We start from the raw sequence: 16540 nt of genomic DNA on the forward strand, positions 1-16540 counted from the left end.
GAGGCAGTTCAGAGACGGTTCAGGAGGTTGGTTCTGGAGATGAAGGGGTTGTCTTATGAAGAAAGGTTGAGCAGGTTGGGCCTATACTCATTGGAGTTTAGGAGAATGAGAGGTGATCTGATTGAAACATAATATTCTGAGGGAGCTTGACAGGGTAGATGTAGGGAGGATGTTTCCTCTCGTGGGGGAATCCAGAAATAGGGGGCATAGTTTCACAATAAGTGGTTGCCCATTTAAAACGGAGATGAGGAGGAATTTCTTCTCTGAGGGTCGTGAATCTTTGGAATTCTCTACCCCAGAGAGCTGTGGAGACTGTCATTGAATATATTCAAGGCGGAGATAGACAGATTTTTGAAAAACAGGGGAATCGAGGGTTATGGGGAAACGGCTGGAAAGTGGAGTTGAGGCCAAAATCAGATCAGCCATAATCTTGTTGAATGGCGGAGCAGGTTCGAGGGACCGAATGGCCAACTCCTGCTCCTATTTCTTATGTTCTTGTGCTGATACTCTATAATGTGGAAGTAGAAACATAAGAACAGGAACAGGAGAAGGCATTCAGCTCCTCGAGCCTTTTCCCCCATTCAATGAGATCATGGCAGTTCTGTATCTTAACTGCATCCAGCTGCCTTGGCTCAGTATCCTTTTATACCCTTGCCTGGCAAAAATCTACCACTCTCAGAATTAAAATTATTAATTGCGCTTGTATTTGCTTTTTGTTTGAGAGAATTCCACACTTCTACCACCCTTTGTGTGAAGAAGTGTTTCCTAACTTCTCCTGAATGGCCTGGATTTGATTTTAAGACTATGTCCCCTTGTCCCAGACTCCTCCACCAGTGGAAATAGTTTCTCTCTCTCTACCTTAACAATTCCTTTCAACATCCTAAAAACCTGCATCAAATTAAATCACCCCTTAACCTTCTATATTCTAGGGAATATGTAATCTCTCCCATAATGTAACCCTTGGAGCCCTGGTAACATTCTGGTCTATCTGTGCTGCACTCTCTCCAAGGCCAGTATATCCTTCCTGAGGTGCGGTCCCAGAACTGAATGCAATTCTCCAGATGGGGTCTTTCCAGAACTCTCTACAGCTGAAGCACCAACATTCCATTAGCCTCTTTAATTATTATTGTACCCGTCCACTAGCTTTTACTGATTTAAGTACTTGGAGCTCTAAATCTCTCTGCTCATCCACAGCTCCTAGCTTCTCGCCAGTTAGAGAGGTGTATGTGTCTGTGTGTCAATCTGTGTGGCTGTGTATGCGTTTATTTGTATATTGTGATCTAGGTATGTGTACATGCTTGTGTATGTGCTTCTGTGGGCATGTCTCTACATGAGTGTGTCTGCATGTCTGTGGTTATGTGTGTCTATGTACATGTGGGTCTACGTTTATGTGTCTGTGAGGTTGTCTGATCCACCATCCCTTTGCTCTGTTTCTTTCTAAATACGGTTCCGTACCAATGTGTCTGGGCCATTCACCTCCACAGAAAGTGCTGAACTTTCTGTTTCAATTGGTGCATTCTCATTAATTTGATTCTGGTATTTAACAGCAGCAAACAACTCCTGCAAAACCACAGCAACTGAATCTCTATTTGGAATAGTTCACCAGTCACGGCGACTGCTCCAGAGCAACATAGGAACAGGAGTAGGCCATTGAGCCCCTCGAGCCTGTTCTGCCATTCAATGAGATCATGGCTGATCTGCACGTTGGCCCATATCCTTTACTACCTTTAGTTAACAAAAAGCTATCAATCTCTGATTTAAAATTAACAATTGATCTAGCATCACTTGCCATTTGCGGATGAAAGTTCCAAACTTCTACCTCCCATTGTGTGTAAAAGTGTTTCCTAATTTCACTCCTGAAAGGTCTGGCTCAAATTTTTAGACTATGCCCCCTAGTCCTAGAATTCCCAACCAGTGGAAATAGTTTCTCTCTCTCTACCCTATCTATTCCCCATAATATCTTGAAAACTTCAATCAGATCACCCCTTAGACTTCTAAATTCTAGGGATTATAACCCTAGTTTGTGTAATCTCTCCTCGGAACAACCCTTGGAGTCCGGGTATCATTCTGGTAAACCTACGCTGCACTCCCTCCAAGGCCAATATATCCATCCTAAGGTGTGGTGCCCAGAACTGCTCACTGTACTCCAGGTGTGGTCTAACCGGGGTTTTGTATAGCTGCAGCATAACCTCTAACCCTCTGTACTCTGGTCCACTAGACATAAAAGCCAGCATTCCATTAGCCTTTTTGATTATTTTCTGTACCTGTTCATGACATTTTAATGATCTCTGTACCTGGACCCCCAAGTCTCTTTGGACCTCCACTATTTTTGAGCCTTTCACAATTTAGAACGTACCCTGTTGTATCCTTTTTAGGTCCAAAGTGGATGACTTCACATTTGCCTACACTGAAATCCATTTGCCACAGTTTTACCCATTCACATAATCTATCGATATCACTTTGTAATTTTATGCTTTCATCTACACTCCCTACAATGCAGCCTATCTTTGTGTCATCGCAGATTTAGATATATGACTTTCTATGCCATCATCTAAGTTGTTAATAAATACTGTGAATAGTTGAGGCCCCAACACAGATCCCTGTGGGACACCACAGTCACATCCTGCCAATTTGAGTACGTATCCATTATCCCTACTCTCTGCCTCCTGCAGCTCAGCTAATTTCCTAACTAGGTCAATAATTTGCAATGAATTCCTACTATCACCAAATTCTTCCACTCTGCTTGTGTGAAAGATCCAGTGATGGATTCCCACCAGCCCGAGCTCTCCACGTTCTCACTGAATGAAACCTTCCTTCACGGGAAGCAGGCTCTGTTTGATTGTTTAGGTCCCGTAACCCCTGACCCTGTCTTACTGCTGTCAGAATAATGGGCTGTACTCAAATAAAACTTACTGCATTGATCACCGCTTCACATCCGTGTCTTGTTTCTCTTTAGGATCAGTGTGTCCGAGGACAAGGTGTTCGGGGTGGATTGAGGCTGGGTGTAGATTTGGAAATCGCAGGAAATGGGAGGGGGAAACCGCTGTAGGGAATCTCTGCAAGTGCCTAAACACATTCAGGAAGGTACTGAGTTAAAACGGGTGTCCCAGAGTTTCAGCACTCTGACCGATTGGATTCAGGATATCTCACTTACAGAATCATAGAATGATCCAGCACAGAAGGAAGCCCTTCGGCCGATTGACGCTGCACCGGCTCTTTCACAGAGTAATCCAGTTAGTCCCCCTCCCCCGCTCTGTCCCCATATCACGGCAATTATTTCTCCTTCACGTATTTAGCCAATTCCATTTTGATGGCTATTCCTGAATCTGCATCCAGCACCCCATCAGTCAGTCATTGCAAATTCTAACCACTCGTTGCATAAACACATTTTTCCTCATGTCACCTCTGATTCTATTGACAATCACATTAAATCTCTCGTTATCGACGCTTCAGCCATTAGAGAGAGATTCTCATTATTGACTCTCTGAACCCTTCATGATTTTAAACTCCTATCAAATCTCTACTTGGCCTTCCCCGCTCCAAGGAGAAAACCCCATCTTCTCCAGTCTATCCATGTAACAGTAATCCCTCATCCCTGAAACCATTCTAGTAAATCTCTTCTGTACCCTCTCCAAAACATTCTCATCCATCCTAAAGTGTAGAGCCCAGAATTGGACACAACACTCCAGCTGGGACCGCACTAGTGTTTTATATCGGTTTAACACATTGTTCTGACTGTTGTTAACCTGTCCTCCCCCCAAAGGTTTGTGCACAAACAACCCCAGGCCTCGTTCTCGCACCCCCTTTAAAATTGGAACATTCAGATTGTGTTGTCTCTCCTCATTCCTCCGACCAATCTGTATCACCTCACACTTTCTGTGTTGAACTTCGTCCACCATTCCAGCCTGTCTATGTTGTCTTGAAGTTTATTACCATCTTCCTCACTCTTTACTGCACTTCCACATTTCGTGTCATCTGTACATTTCTAAATTCTGCTCTGTATCCCCAAGTTCATGGGTTTCCTCAGGCAGACTGAAATGAGACATAATCTACATTAGACCCACAGACACTATCTAACCCGTGCTGTACCTGCCCAGGGAATTTTCGATGGGACATTGTAGAAGGAGCTTTAGTCTTCGGCTAACCAGTGCTGTACCTGCCCTGAGAGTGCTTGATGGGACAGTGTAGAGGGAGCAATACTCTGCATCTAACCCGAGCTGTACCTGCCCTGAGAGTGTTTAATGGGACAGTGTAGACTGAGCTTTACTCTGTTTCTGTCCTGCACTGCACCTGCGCTGGGAGTGTTTGATGGGACAATGTCGAGGGAGCTTTACTCTCTATATAACCCATGCTGTAACTTCCCTGAGAGTGTTTGATGGGGAAGGTATAGAGGGAGCTTTACTCTGTATCTAACCTGTGCTTTACCTGCCCTGGGAGGTTTTGATAGGGACAGTGTAGAGTGAGCTTTATTCTGTATCTAACCCGTGCTGTACTTGCCCTGAGTGATTAATGGGACAGTGTCGACTGAGTTTTACTCTGTTTCTGTCCTGTGCTTTACCTGCCCTGGGAGTGTTTGATGGGACAGTGTAGAGGGAGCCTTACCCTGTAACTAACCCAAGTAGTGCCTGCCCTGAGAGTTTTTGATAGGGACAGTGTAGAGGGAACATTACTCTGTATCTAACCCGTGCTGTACCTACCCTGGGAGTGTTTGATGGGATGCTGCAGAGGGGGCTTTACTCTGTATCTAACCTGTGCTGTACCTGCCCTGGGAGAGTTTGATGGGACAGTGTAGAGTGAGCTTTACTCTGTATCTAACCCGTGCTGTACCTGTCCTGGGAGTGTTGGATGGGACAGTGCAGAGGGAGCTATTCTGTGCAACTAACCCGTGCTGTACCTGCCCTGAGAGTTTTTGATAGGGACAGTGAAGACTGAGCTTTACTCTGTTTCTGTCCTGCACTGCACCTGCCTTGGGAGTGTTTGATGGGACAGTGTAGAGGAAGCTTTACTCTGTATCTAACCCGTGCTGTACCTACCCTGGGAGTGTTTGATGGGGACAGTGTAGAGGGCACATTACTTTGTATCGAACCTGTGCTGTACCTACCCTGGGAGTGTTTGATGGGATGCTGCAGAGTGAGCTTTACTCTGTATCTTATCCGTGTTGAACCTGCCCTGAATTTTTTTGATGGGACAGTTTGAGTGATCTTTACTCAGTTTCTGTCTTGTGCTGTACCTCCACTGGGAGTGATTGATGTGACAATGTAGAGTCAACTTTACTCTCTATATCTGTCCTGTGCTGTACCTGCCCTGGGAGTGTTTGATGGGGACCGTGTCGAGGGAGATTTACTCTGTATCTCTCCCGTGCTGTACCTGCCCTGGGAGTGTTTGATGGGGCAGTGTAAATGGAGTTTGACCGGGGACCCATGTGAAGCTGGCAGTATAAATCAGATCTGCTGGATAACCCTGCTCTGAAGTCAGTGCCTGTCTCAAAACCTGTACTGACTAAACAAAATCTCATTGCTTTAAAGTTAGTGATTATAACCTGACATCGATATGATATGATAGAGTAAGAAAACATCGAGAAATATTAAACTGAACAGAGAAGGAGCGATTAAAAAAAAAAAATCTCTTTCCGTCTCTCTGCCTCTTTCTCTCTTACTATGCCTCATTCCGGCGCGCTCTCGCGCTCTCTCATCTTTCTCTCTGCCTCGCTGTCCTTTACTCTTTCAGCCTTTCTCTTCACTTCCACTTGGTCCCTCTTTTTGCCTCTCTCTGTCTCCCTTCCCTTCTCTGTCTCCCTTCCCCTCTCTCTCTCCTTACCCCCTCACTCTCCCTCCCCTCTCTCTCCCTCAGACCCCCCTCCCCTCCCATCTGTCAGTTTCTACCTTCTCAGTCAAGATTCCTCACCTAACTGCGCTCTCTGAACACAACCACTTTATCACTGAGCCCAGCCTGTGCTCTGAACACATTGCATGAGCTGGTCACAGCTTCTTCACCCCCCAGTTTTAAAATGTGCTTTCCAGGATATGTCCGGTCCCAGCAGGGGCTTGGAGTCCTGCAAGATTTCGCTGTTAATCTAGAGGGAAGCTTGCTTTTTATTCTAACCTCTGCTGCACCTCTTCCGCCACATCTCATTCATCCCCATTCCTGAATTCATTGTTTTACATTTCATCGTCCACTGACATCTCCGCCCACATATGTACACATTGCCTCCGATGTGCTCCTCTCTGTAAATCTACTGGGCCTTGTTTTTCAAGATTTTTGTCAGCCTGCCTCTGTAATTGAAGCAGTTTGGTCATTTTGTAAGTTTATCTGCAATGTTTCAATAATTGGCAAGCGATTTCTGCTGATCTGCTGAGCGTATTTCCATAGGACACAGATGCCTCAGGAGAGCAGGGATCCAAACCAGGTTAACATGACACTGAAAATGTTATTCTACAGTCCAGCTAACAGGGGAAGGGAATTGGAGGGAAAATATGTCAGTACATCTATAAAATAAGTCAAATACAAATCCTATTCATGGGAGATTTCAACAACACCAAATAATCTGGCAAGGAGAGGTAGGGAAAGGGGAAAAGGGAATGGAGAATTTACAGTGTGTTCAGGACTCCTTTCTTACACAGTACGTAAGAAGCCCAACAAGAGAGGGATCAGTGATGGATCTATAATGGGAAATGAACCAGAGCAGATAAGAGACAGACAGAGAGATAGAACAGCAGTGGGAAATACTTACAAAGGTGATCAATTGAGTTCAGGAGGAAGATATTCCACTAAAATAAACAAGAATAAACTAGCCAATAATGAAACACCATGGATAAGGGCAAAATTTAAACAAAAGGAAAGGCAGACACTGAGTACAGTGACAATAAAGGAGAGGATGAGAAAAGGAGTAGGGCGAGGTTGGGAAAGAAGCAAAAAAACAATTAGGAAGGCGAAAAGGAACTGCGACATTAAATTATCAAGTAATATGCCAAGAAATAGTAAAAAGTAATCTACAGACCCACAAAAGAAAAGGTAAAACAAGATAGGGTCAGGGCCACTAAAGGATGCAGAAGATAAACTCGCAGGTAATGACAGCAAAATGGCAGAAATATTGGAGAATTACTTTGCCTCAGTTTTTAACCAGGTCGACTAACAAGGTGGATATGACATTGCAAGAGGAGATCAAAAAAGATACCAAGACCTTTAAAATTGAAAGGGGAAAATAACTGATAAACTAGTAAAAGTTAGAGAGGATAAAGCGGCGGGTCTGGATGTGTTAATTCACACATACTAAACGAAGCAAGGAAGAGATAGCAGCGGCACTAATATATTTACTCAGAATTGTTGGTACAATATCAAAATTTGTGGATGACACCAAATTTGGGATTGTAATCAATACTGAGGAGGATTGTGACAATACAAGATGGTAATAAACTTGGGTGATGGGCGTGTGAAGGGCAAATTAATTTCAATACAGATAGGTGTGAGGTGCTGCATTTCCTTGGAAAGTAAGTGTCTAAATGGGGTAGAGGAGCAAAGGGATCTGGAGGAACAGCAGTACAAATCGTTAAAAGCAAGCTAATAAGGCCATGGAAATGCAAACAAAGCATTGGAGTTCATTTCTAGAGTAAGAGAATTGCAAAGCAGAGAAGTTATGTTAAACATATATAGAACCTTGGTTAGACCCCACTTGGAGTACTGTGTACAGTTCTGGTCTCCATATTACAGTAAGGGTATAGAGTCACTGGAGAAGGTGCAAAAAAGATTTACACGCATTATACCGTAACTGAGAGGTTCTTAGTATTCTGAATGACTGAATAGGCTGGGGCTCTTTCTCTAGAAAAGGGAAGGCTGAGCGATGATCTAATAGAGACCTTTATGTAGAGAAGATGATCCCACTTTAGGGAGTCGCAAACTAGGGATCATAAACATAAGATGGTCATTAATAATTGCAATAATGAACTCGGGAGAAACCTCTTTACCCAGAGAGTGGTTAGAATGTAAAGCTTGCTGGCAAATGGAGTAGTTGAGGTGAATAGCAGAGTGCCTTTAAGGGGCAACCAGATAGGTATATGATGGAGAAAGGAATAGAAGGATATGATGGTAGGATGAGGTGAAGTAAGGGGGGAGGAGGTTGGTGTGGAGCATAAACACCGGCATGGACCTGTTGGACTGAATGGCCTGTTTCTGCGCTGTAAATACTATGTAATTCTATCGTGAATTCTGAATAGACACAGTACAGCTCTCGAAACAAACTTCAGCGAGAGGCTAGGTGTCACAGAGGGTCAAAACTCTGACCTTTCTCCCCTACCGATCTGAAGGTTTTGTGTAAAATGAATGTAGGGAGTTCAAACGCAGTCCTTGGTGAGAGGTCAGATTTGTACCACACTGGGCCCTAAATCGACAGACTGGCTGTTACGTGCCGAGCAAGTGTCTTTAAAAGCCTGTTTAAAACCTCTCTCTCCGTCACTGATCTCAATCCACCTACAACCGTAACCCTTTCCCTCCTGCTCTGTGTGTGTGTCTGTATGTATGTGCGTGTTATCAGTCTGTCTATGTGTATGCATGGCAGTGTCTGTGTGTGTGTTTCTTGGCACCATGTGCAGATCCCGCATCTATATTACCCTCTACATTCCGCGCAGTGCCAGTTTCTGAGCTGCTGTCTGAGTGTCGGATGCAGTGACGTGTGGTGGGCCATCTTCTTCATCTCCACTTTCCTCCATTATTTCGGGGACAGGCTATGCGGGTGACAGATCTTGGTCATCTGAAATCAGAAAGGCACAAGAGTCAGGTTATGATGAGGGGAGGGGGAAAGCAAGATATCCATGTATATAGCATCAGCAGCTTGTAAGTGAGAAGAGGTTGTGGGATGAGGGGATGTGGGATATGAGAAGAAGGATTAGGAATGAGCATTATTGACCCCCAGGGCTGCAACTTCCCCGTTGTTGCGGCCTCGGTGACTTCCCCTCCAATCATGTCGAGCACTGTCTCCTCCAGTTGGCAAAGGCCTGTACAGCGGTTTGGTCGCCTCCCGTCTGCCGCTGCTCACGGTGGTTGTGAGCCACCTTGGCCTGCAAGAGAAAGGGAAGTGTGTCAGTGAGTGCAGTGAGTGTTTGGTGATGTGTCTGTCAAAGTTGAATAGCTGTCGGTGTGTGCAAGGTGTGAGATGTGGCTGTGAGTGCAGTGAGTGTTTGTGTGATGTGTCTGTCAAAGTTGAATAGCTGTCGGTGTGTGCAAGGTGTGAGATGTGTCAGTGAGTGCAGTGAGTGTTTGTGTGATGTGTCTGTCAAAGTTGAATAGCTGTCGGTGTGTGCAAGGTGTGAGATGTGTCAGTGAGTGCAGTGAGTGTTTGGGTGATGTGTCTGCCAAAGTTGAATCGCTGTCGGTGTGTGCAAGGTGTGAGATGTGTCAGTGAGTGCAGTGAGTGTTTGTGTGATGTGTCTGTCAAAGTTGAATAGCTGTCGGTGTGTGCAAGGTGTGAGATGTGTCAGTGAGTGTTGCAGCAATGGTAAGGTTGTGAGGGTGAAATGAAGCTATGATTGTGAGGTCTGAGTGGTGAAACGTCGGTCAGTGATGGGGGTGTGATGCATTGAGCAGTGTCCGAGGCTTGTGGTGCAGATGCTGGGATATGACATTTGCTGAAGCCTTCACTCACCTTGACCTGCCGTGTGAGGTCGCTAAACTTCTTGCGGCACTGTATCCATGTCCGCGGGACAACACTATTGATCGTGACATGATACTGTTGACCGTGATGTAGCTAATGTTACCCCACTATTCAAAAAAGGTGGTAGAGAAAAAGCGGGGGATTATAGACCGGTAAGCCTGACATCGGTAGTGGGGAAAATGCTAGCGTCCATTATAAAAGATGTAATAGCAGAGCACTTGGAAAGCAGTGACGGGATCGGACAAAGTCAACATGGATTTACAAAAGGTAAATCATGCTTGACTAATCTACTGGAATTTTTGGAGGATGTAAATGGTAAAATAGATAAGGGAGAACCAGTGGATGTGGTATACTTGGACTTTCAGAAGGCTTTCGATAAGGTCCCACATAAGAGATTAGCGTGCAAAATTAAGGCACATGGGATTGGGGGCAAGGTATTGACTTGGATAGAGAACTGGTTGGCAGACAGAAAGCAAAGAGTTGGAATAAACGGGTCGTTTTCCGAGTGGCAGGGAGTGACTAGTGGGGTACCGCAAGGATCGGTCCTAGGACCCCAGCTGTTCACAATATATATTAATGATCTGGACGAGGGAATTGGATGTAATATTTCCAAATTTGCAGACGACACAAAGCTGGGTGGGAGGCTATGCTGTGAGGAGGATGTCGTGAAACTCCAGTACGATTTGGACAGGTTGGGTGATTGGGCAGACACATGGCAAATGCACTATAATGTGGATAAATGTGAGGTTATCCACTTTGGTGGCAAAAACAGGACGGCAGATTATTATTTGAATGGCAATAGATTGGGAGAAGGGGAAGTGCAAAGAGACCTGGGTGTCCTTGTGCACCAGTCGCTGAAGGTAAGCATGCAGGTGCAGCAGGCGGTTAAGAAGGCAAATGGTATGTTGGCCTTCGTAGCACGAGGGTTCGAGTACAGGAAAAAGGATGTCTTGCTACAGTTGTACAGGGCCTTGGTGAGACCGCACCTTGAGTATTGTGTGCAGTTTTGGTCGCCTTACCTGAGGAAGGACGTTCTTGCCATGGAAGGAGTGCAGCGAAGATTCACCAGGCTGATACCTGGGATGGCAGGAATGACGTATGAGGAGAGATTGTGTCAATTGGGCTTATACTCACTGGAGTTTAGAAGATTGAGAGGTGTAAGGATTCCGGGGGCTTCTTTTAAACTGGTTTAAGGTAATCTACCTGGCCAGCAGTCTTTTTGCTGCTGCACTCTAAACCAGTTTACAAACAGCGGTTTCGAATCGCTACCCCTCCTTTAGTTCTGAGTGGAGGAACTTATAATTAATGATATTAAAACGGAACAAGTGGTTTGGATGAGAGCAAAAATCAAGCTTTATTAACTAAAAGAAACTATAATCAAAAATATCAAACTATCCCACACGAACACAGTGAAATTGTAAAACTATATAACGGGGGTTGCAGACATTGAAAACGAGGGATACAATGGCTACAATGTTATTTAAACAATCTTAGCAATTCCTTTAAATCACCATCCCCCCTTAACTCCTGCTTGGTTGCCTTGTTGAGGAGTCAGAAACTCTGCTCACATGTGGTCCAGCAAAGAGGAAGAGGAAGAGAGAGAGAGAGAGAGAGAGCTCACCTATGGTCCCAGGAAGTCAAGAGAGCGAAATAGCTTCAGCATCTATCTTTATACCTGGTGAGCCCCTCCCGTTCTGCCTTGCAAGGCTGTGTGCAAAATTCCCCACCCAAAAGGGTCCAATACACAAGAGAAAGCTGTGATAGGTTAACTCAAAGTGGTTGGATTGAGTTAATGTGATTTTCGGAGCTCCCTGTGCTGAAACAAAAGGGAGATACGACTGCTCTATTGTCCAGTACTGGGGTGATTTAAAATCCATTCAAATGTTAACGCTTCCCATTCACGATACAAAAGTCTCTTCTGCAGTTTAGATGTCCTCCACTCGATATACAAACAAATGCTAATAGCATTCAGTTGCTTTGTAAACAAAGCATTGACCTTTGTCTTCATCGAACCTTACTTCCAGACATACAAAGCTGCATTCCAAGCCTCTTTTGTCATTCGGCCATGTGGTGCGACTGCCACTCGGCCTCGGGCGACTGTCTGTGTGGAGTTTGCACATTCTCCCCGTGTTTGCGTGGGTTTCCTCCGGGTGCTCCGGTTTCCTCCCACAGTCCAAAGATGTGCGGGTTAGGTTGATTGGCTATGATAAAATTGACCCTTAGTGTTGGGGGGATTAAATACGTGGAGTTACGGGGATAGGGTGGGATATGTGTTGGTGTAGGGCTTACGGGGATCGGGTGGGATATGTGTCGGTGCAGGCTCGATGGGCCGAAATGGCCTCTATCTGCACTGTGGGGCTTCTGTGATACTTTAATCAAAAAAATGAATCTTCAGAACTGTAAATTATTGCGAATTCTTAGAGGGGATCTCATGCAAACCTACAAAATTCTGTCAGGCCTGGACAGACTAGATGCAGGAAGGATGTTTCTGATGGCCGGGGAGTCCAGAACTAGGGATCACCGTCTGAGGATAAGGGGTAAGCCATTTAGGACTGCAATGAGGAGGAATTTGTTCACCAAGAGAGTGGTGAACCTGTGGAATTCTCTGCCACAGAGGGCGGTGGAGGCCAGTTCATTAAATATATTCAAGAAAGAGTTGGATATATTTCTTAAGTCTCAAGGGATATGGGGAGAAGGCAGGGACAGGGTACTAACTTTGCATGATCAGCCATGATCTCATTGAATGGCGGAGCAGGCTCGAAGGGCCGAATGGGCTACTCCTGCTCCTATCTTCTATGTTTCTATGTGATGTACCCAGCTATCTCCTGCCACAGCCTTCTCGAAGTGTGCACTGATGGCTTCCTGCCCCGCTGCAGGAACAGGACAGCCTGCCTCCTCTCCACTGCCACGACCAATGCCTCCAGAGCCGCATCGGAGGACCTTGTGGCTCGTTCTCTTTGCTGCTGCTGAGACTTGTGGGCCAACTGCAATTCCAACCCCTACTTCAGTGACAATGAGGTGCTGCTGCATCAAAGCACCTCAACTCTAAGTAGTGGAGAAACACTAGGCCACACATTACAGGCCATTAGACTGCACAAGATATTAGCCCACCTGTTTAGCGCTGTGATCAGCACTACAATCATGTAAATGAGCAGACAGCATGAATTGTGCATGCTGCCTGGGCCACTCTGAACGGGGGCAGCCAAATAGCACTGGGCCATGACACCGCCCGTTTTCGGGCCATATCCAATTTCTAGGCCTAGGTTTGATGGGTTAAAAGTCCTGTTGAGAACATAAGGACATAAGAATAAGGAGTAGGAGTAGGCCATACGGCCCTTCCAGCCGGCTCCACCTATCAAAAATACCATGGCTGATCTTTGACCTCAACTCCACTTCCCCGCCTGATTCCCATAATGTTTGTGTACCAGCTGCATCATGCCAGCTGAGCTCAGGAGTTCAGACCTGGAGTTGGGCCCAAACACACAACCTTGTCTTCTGAAAGATAGAGAACTGCCAACTGGGTCCAGCTGCCAACTGATCCACGTCACATAAAAAGGAAACGCCTTTTCCCAGGATATCTCCAGAGAACAGAGCCACTCCCCGTGTGTGTGACTATAAATGCAGCAAACTCGGAGTCCGGATTCAGAACATTTCCACTCCAGCCGCCTGAATCTGACTCTGGAAAACATCACAGAAGATGAAAGCTCTGCTCTTGCTTCTTGGATTCCTGGTGCTGACTCAGGCCAGCCTCACTGGAGGGGAGATCGGTGGAGGCGCCAATTGGAAGATATTAGGAGGAGGAAGAGGTAGATTTGGAGGAGTAGGAATAGGTTTTGGTTTCTAGGTTTCTCTGATCTCTCCGCAGTCAGTGTCCAGTCAGTTTTATGTTTTAAACTATTGTATTCTCTGTTTGAATGTCACAGTTTGATTAATTGAGTGAAGGTGATTGTAAGAAAGTCTGAAGAATTTAACCTGAACCAGTTCCACGGGTAAATCCCCCGATTATTCAGCGGGTACCTCAGTGGGTCAAGGGAATGGCGGGTGTTTGCTGATCCAAACAGACCAGCAATAAAAGCACAAATTACTGGCCGGTGCCGAGTGGGCGGATCTCAGCCGCAGCATTGACCCGGTTAGGAGACTCTGTAATTGGCCTCAGTACCCAGGTACTGCAGAGGGGAAACTCCCAGTTGTTGCTTCCGATCACTGCTACCCGCTGCAAAGTGTGAGAGTGCGGACTCTGTGTGAGGACCGGAGCGGGAGATCCTTCAGTCCCTTTCCCCCCCACTCACTGTCCAGTCTCACAGATGAAGAATGGTGAATTGGGAGCGATGCTGGAGGTGTGAGAGGAACCGGTCCCCAGACAAGAGTCAGCTTTTCATTACAGGAGGGCAGGGAATGGGATCAAAAAGGTTTCAAAACAGGTTTATTTAATTGGAATAATTCTGCAGCCTTCATAGAGATCGGGATGTGAGAACACGGACTAAGTAGAGGAGGCAAGCGGTGAAATGATCAATTGCCAGTAGCTGGGTGTCAGTTTGGCTCAGTTGGGAGTTGAGTGAACAAGTTGTGGGTTGATGCCCCAGTCCAGTACATACAGCCCAGCACTGGGGGAGTGCTGCACTGTTGGAGGTGTCATGTTGTGGATGAAACGTTAAACGGAGACCCTGTCTACCTGTTCATGGGGCAGGAAACATCTGGTGACATTATTTGAAGAGCTGGGAGTTCTCCCGGTGTCTTGGACCGACATCACTCTCTCATCCAACATGAGCAGAGACTCCCCATCCTGTCCAATCTCATTTGCTGTTTGTGGGACTTTGCTATGAGCTAATTGGCTGCCACATTTCCTACAAAACAGTGTCGGCACTTCAGAAACAAGCCCTGGTCTGTGAAACTCTTTGGGCCCTTCTGGTGCCGGGAAAGGTTCTCCATCAATGTCAGATCTTTCCTCTCTGTGTCTCTGGTCTCAGATAGCGGGTGTGGTAGACTCCTTTCTGAGGAAATCCCCTTGGGCTGCCCTTCAGGACAAAGAGTGAGTCTGCACAGGTCGGGGGAGAGGTGTGGAGTTTCATTAAGTATAAAAGAGTTAATGTTCATGTGTGGTCCAGAGTCAGTCTTAGTAACACTGACAGACTCAGCTTCATGTTTTCTCATTGTTCTCCCTCCCTCTGTGTACAGAACCATCAATCAATTCATTCTTCATTTTGGATTTTAGTGCCCTGCACCTGGTATGGAGGAGCATGTCGTGAGGGCGGCTGTAACAGAGACGAGATGCCTTTCCCAAAAAAGTGCCCTGATATGTTACAATGCTGCTTTCTGAAATGATGAAAGATCCAGTGACGGATTCCCACCAGCCCGAGCTCTCCACGTTCTCACTGAATGAAACCTTCCTTCACGGGAAGCAGGCTCTGTTTGATTGTTTAGGTCCCGTAACCCCTGACCCTGTATTACTGCTGTCAGAATAATGGGCTGTACTCAGAAATAAAACTTACTGCATTGATCACAGCTTCACATCCGTGTCTTGTTTGTCTTCAGGGTCAATGTGTCCGAGGACAAGGTGTTCAGGGATGGGATGAGGCTAGGAGAAGATTTGGGAATCGCAGGAAATGGGAAGAGGAAACCGCTGCAGGGAATCTCTGCAAGTGCGAAATAACACATTCAGAAAGGTATTGAGATAAGACAGGTCTCCCAGAGTGTCGGCACTCTGACCGTTCAGGGTTCAGGATATCTCGGTTGAACGGATTTGTTCAGGCAGAATGGAAGCGGACATACTTTGCATCAGACCCACAGACTGAGGGGACACTGCAGAGGGAAATTTACTCTGTATCTAACCCGTGCTGTACCTGCCCTGGGAGTCTTTGATGGGACAGTGTAGAGCAGGGGTGGGCTATTATTTGGGCTGGAGGGCCGGTCAACAAGTTTTGTTGAGCTGTTGAGGGCCGCACACCAATGTTCCCCCGAAGGTCCGCAGCCGCGCACCTATGGTGAGGTCACGTGCAGGCCGCTCACCAGCTCCTGCCGCTGGAAGAGAAACTGCAAATTTAAAGGGACCGCGCACAAAAAAATAATTAGAGGGAACATTGCTGCTCAAATAAAATGAATTGTGTTCACCACAGCTACCATTAAAATTCGTTCTGGCATTTATTGTATAAAAACTCTTCATGTCGTTTGCACACTGACTAAAAATAACAACACTTATTAACAGGCTAACCAACATGATGCAGGTTCACCAGTCACTTTGAAAAGTGCTCGGTCTGTTTATTCCAAATGGTCTCAATTCATTCTTATAGTGGAAAATGAGAGATCGACTCTGCTTCCACTGGCGATTATAACCACGGTATAAGGCACAATCAAGGATAAAGTCATTGATACAACCTTTAAAAATTGCACATGAAAGTGCTACTTTGATGCTTCGGCAACCTCACTGAGAAATAATTAGGTGACTCGGAAAGTGATTTAATCCACAAATTGCGGCCCAGGTCAGCCATCAAATTGGGCTTGTTCATTGTCAACGTGCGATCACTCCTGAGAAAAGCCAAGATGCCGATAGAGTTTGTGGATTTTCACTTGAGAATGGCCACAAGTAATGCACCATTATAATGTACATTTCATCCCCGAGTGCTATTTATTACTGGGACTGGCCAACGACATCAATCTCTACAGCTCTCGCTCTCTCTCTCTCTCTCTCTCTGCCCCCCTTTCTCTACTTAGGAATACATAGGATATACGGCACAGAAACAGGCCATTCGACCCAACCAGCCATGATGGCATTTATGCTGCACTCGAGCCTCCTCCCACTTTTCTTCATCTAACTATCAACATAACTCTCTATTCCCTTCTCCCTCATCAGCTTATCTACCCTGCGCTTAAATACACCGATACTATTCGCTTCAACCACTC

General features: G+C 45.9%; 1 long non-coding RNA gene across 1 annotated transcript in view; it reads left to right on the top strand.

Annotated features, from left to right (window-relative positions):
• LOC147094981 (uncharacterized) overlaps positions 1-15151 on the top strand; it is a 34416-nt gene extending 19265 nt beyond the window's left edge. The window contains exon 2 of the long non-coding RNA XR_015074766.1: positions 14856-15151. This is a non-coding gene — a long non-coding RNA (uncharacterized LOC147094981). The remainder of the gene's footprint in view (positions 1-14855) is intronic.
• Positions 15152-16540: the final 1389 nt, after the last annotated feature.

This window comes from Somniosus microcephalus, unplaced genomic scaffold (genome assembly GCF_052327205.1).
Source record: "Somniosus microcephalus isolate GS21.2 unplaced genomic scaffold, FLI_Smic_1.0 unresolved_chr1, whole genome shotgun sequence".
NCBI lineage: Eukaryota > Metazoa > Chordata > Chondrichthyes > Squaliformes > Somniosidae > Somniosus > Somniosus microcephalus.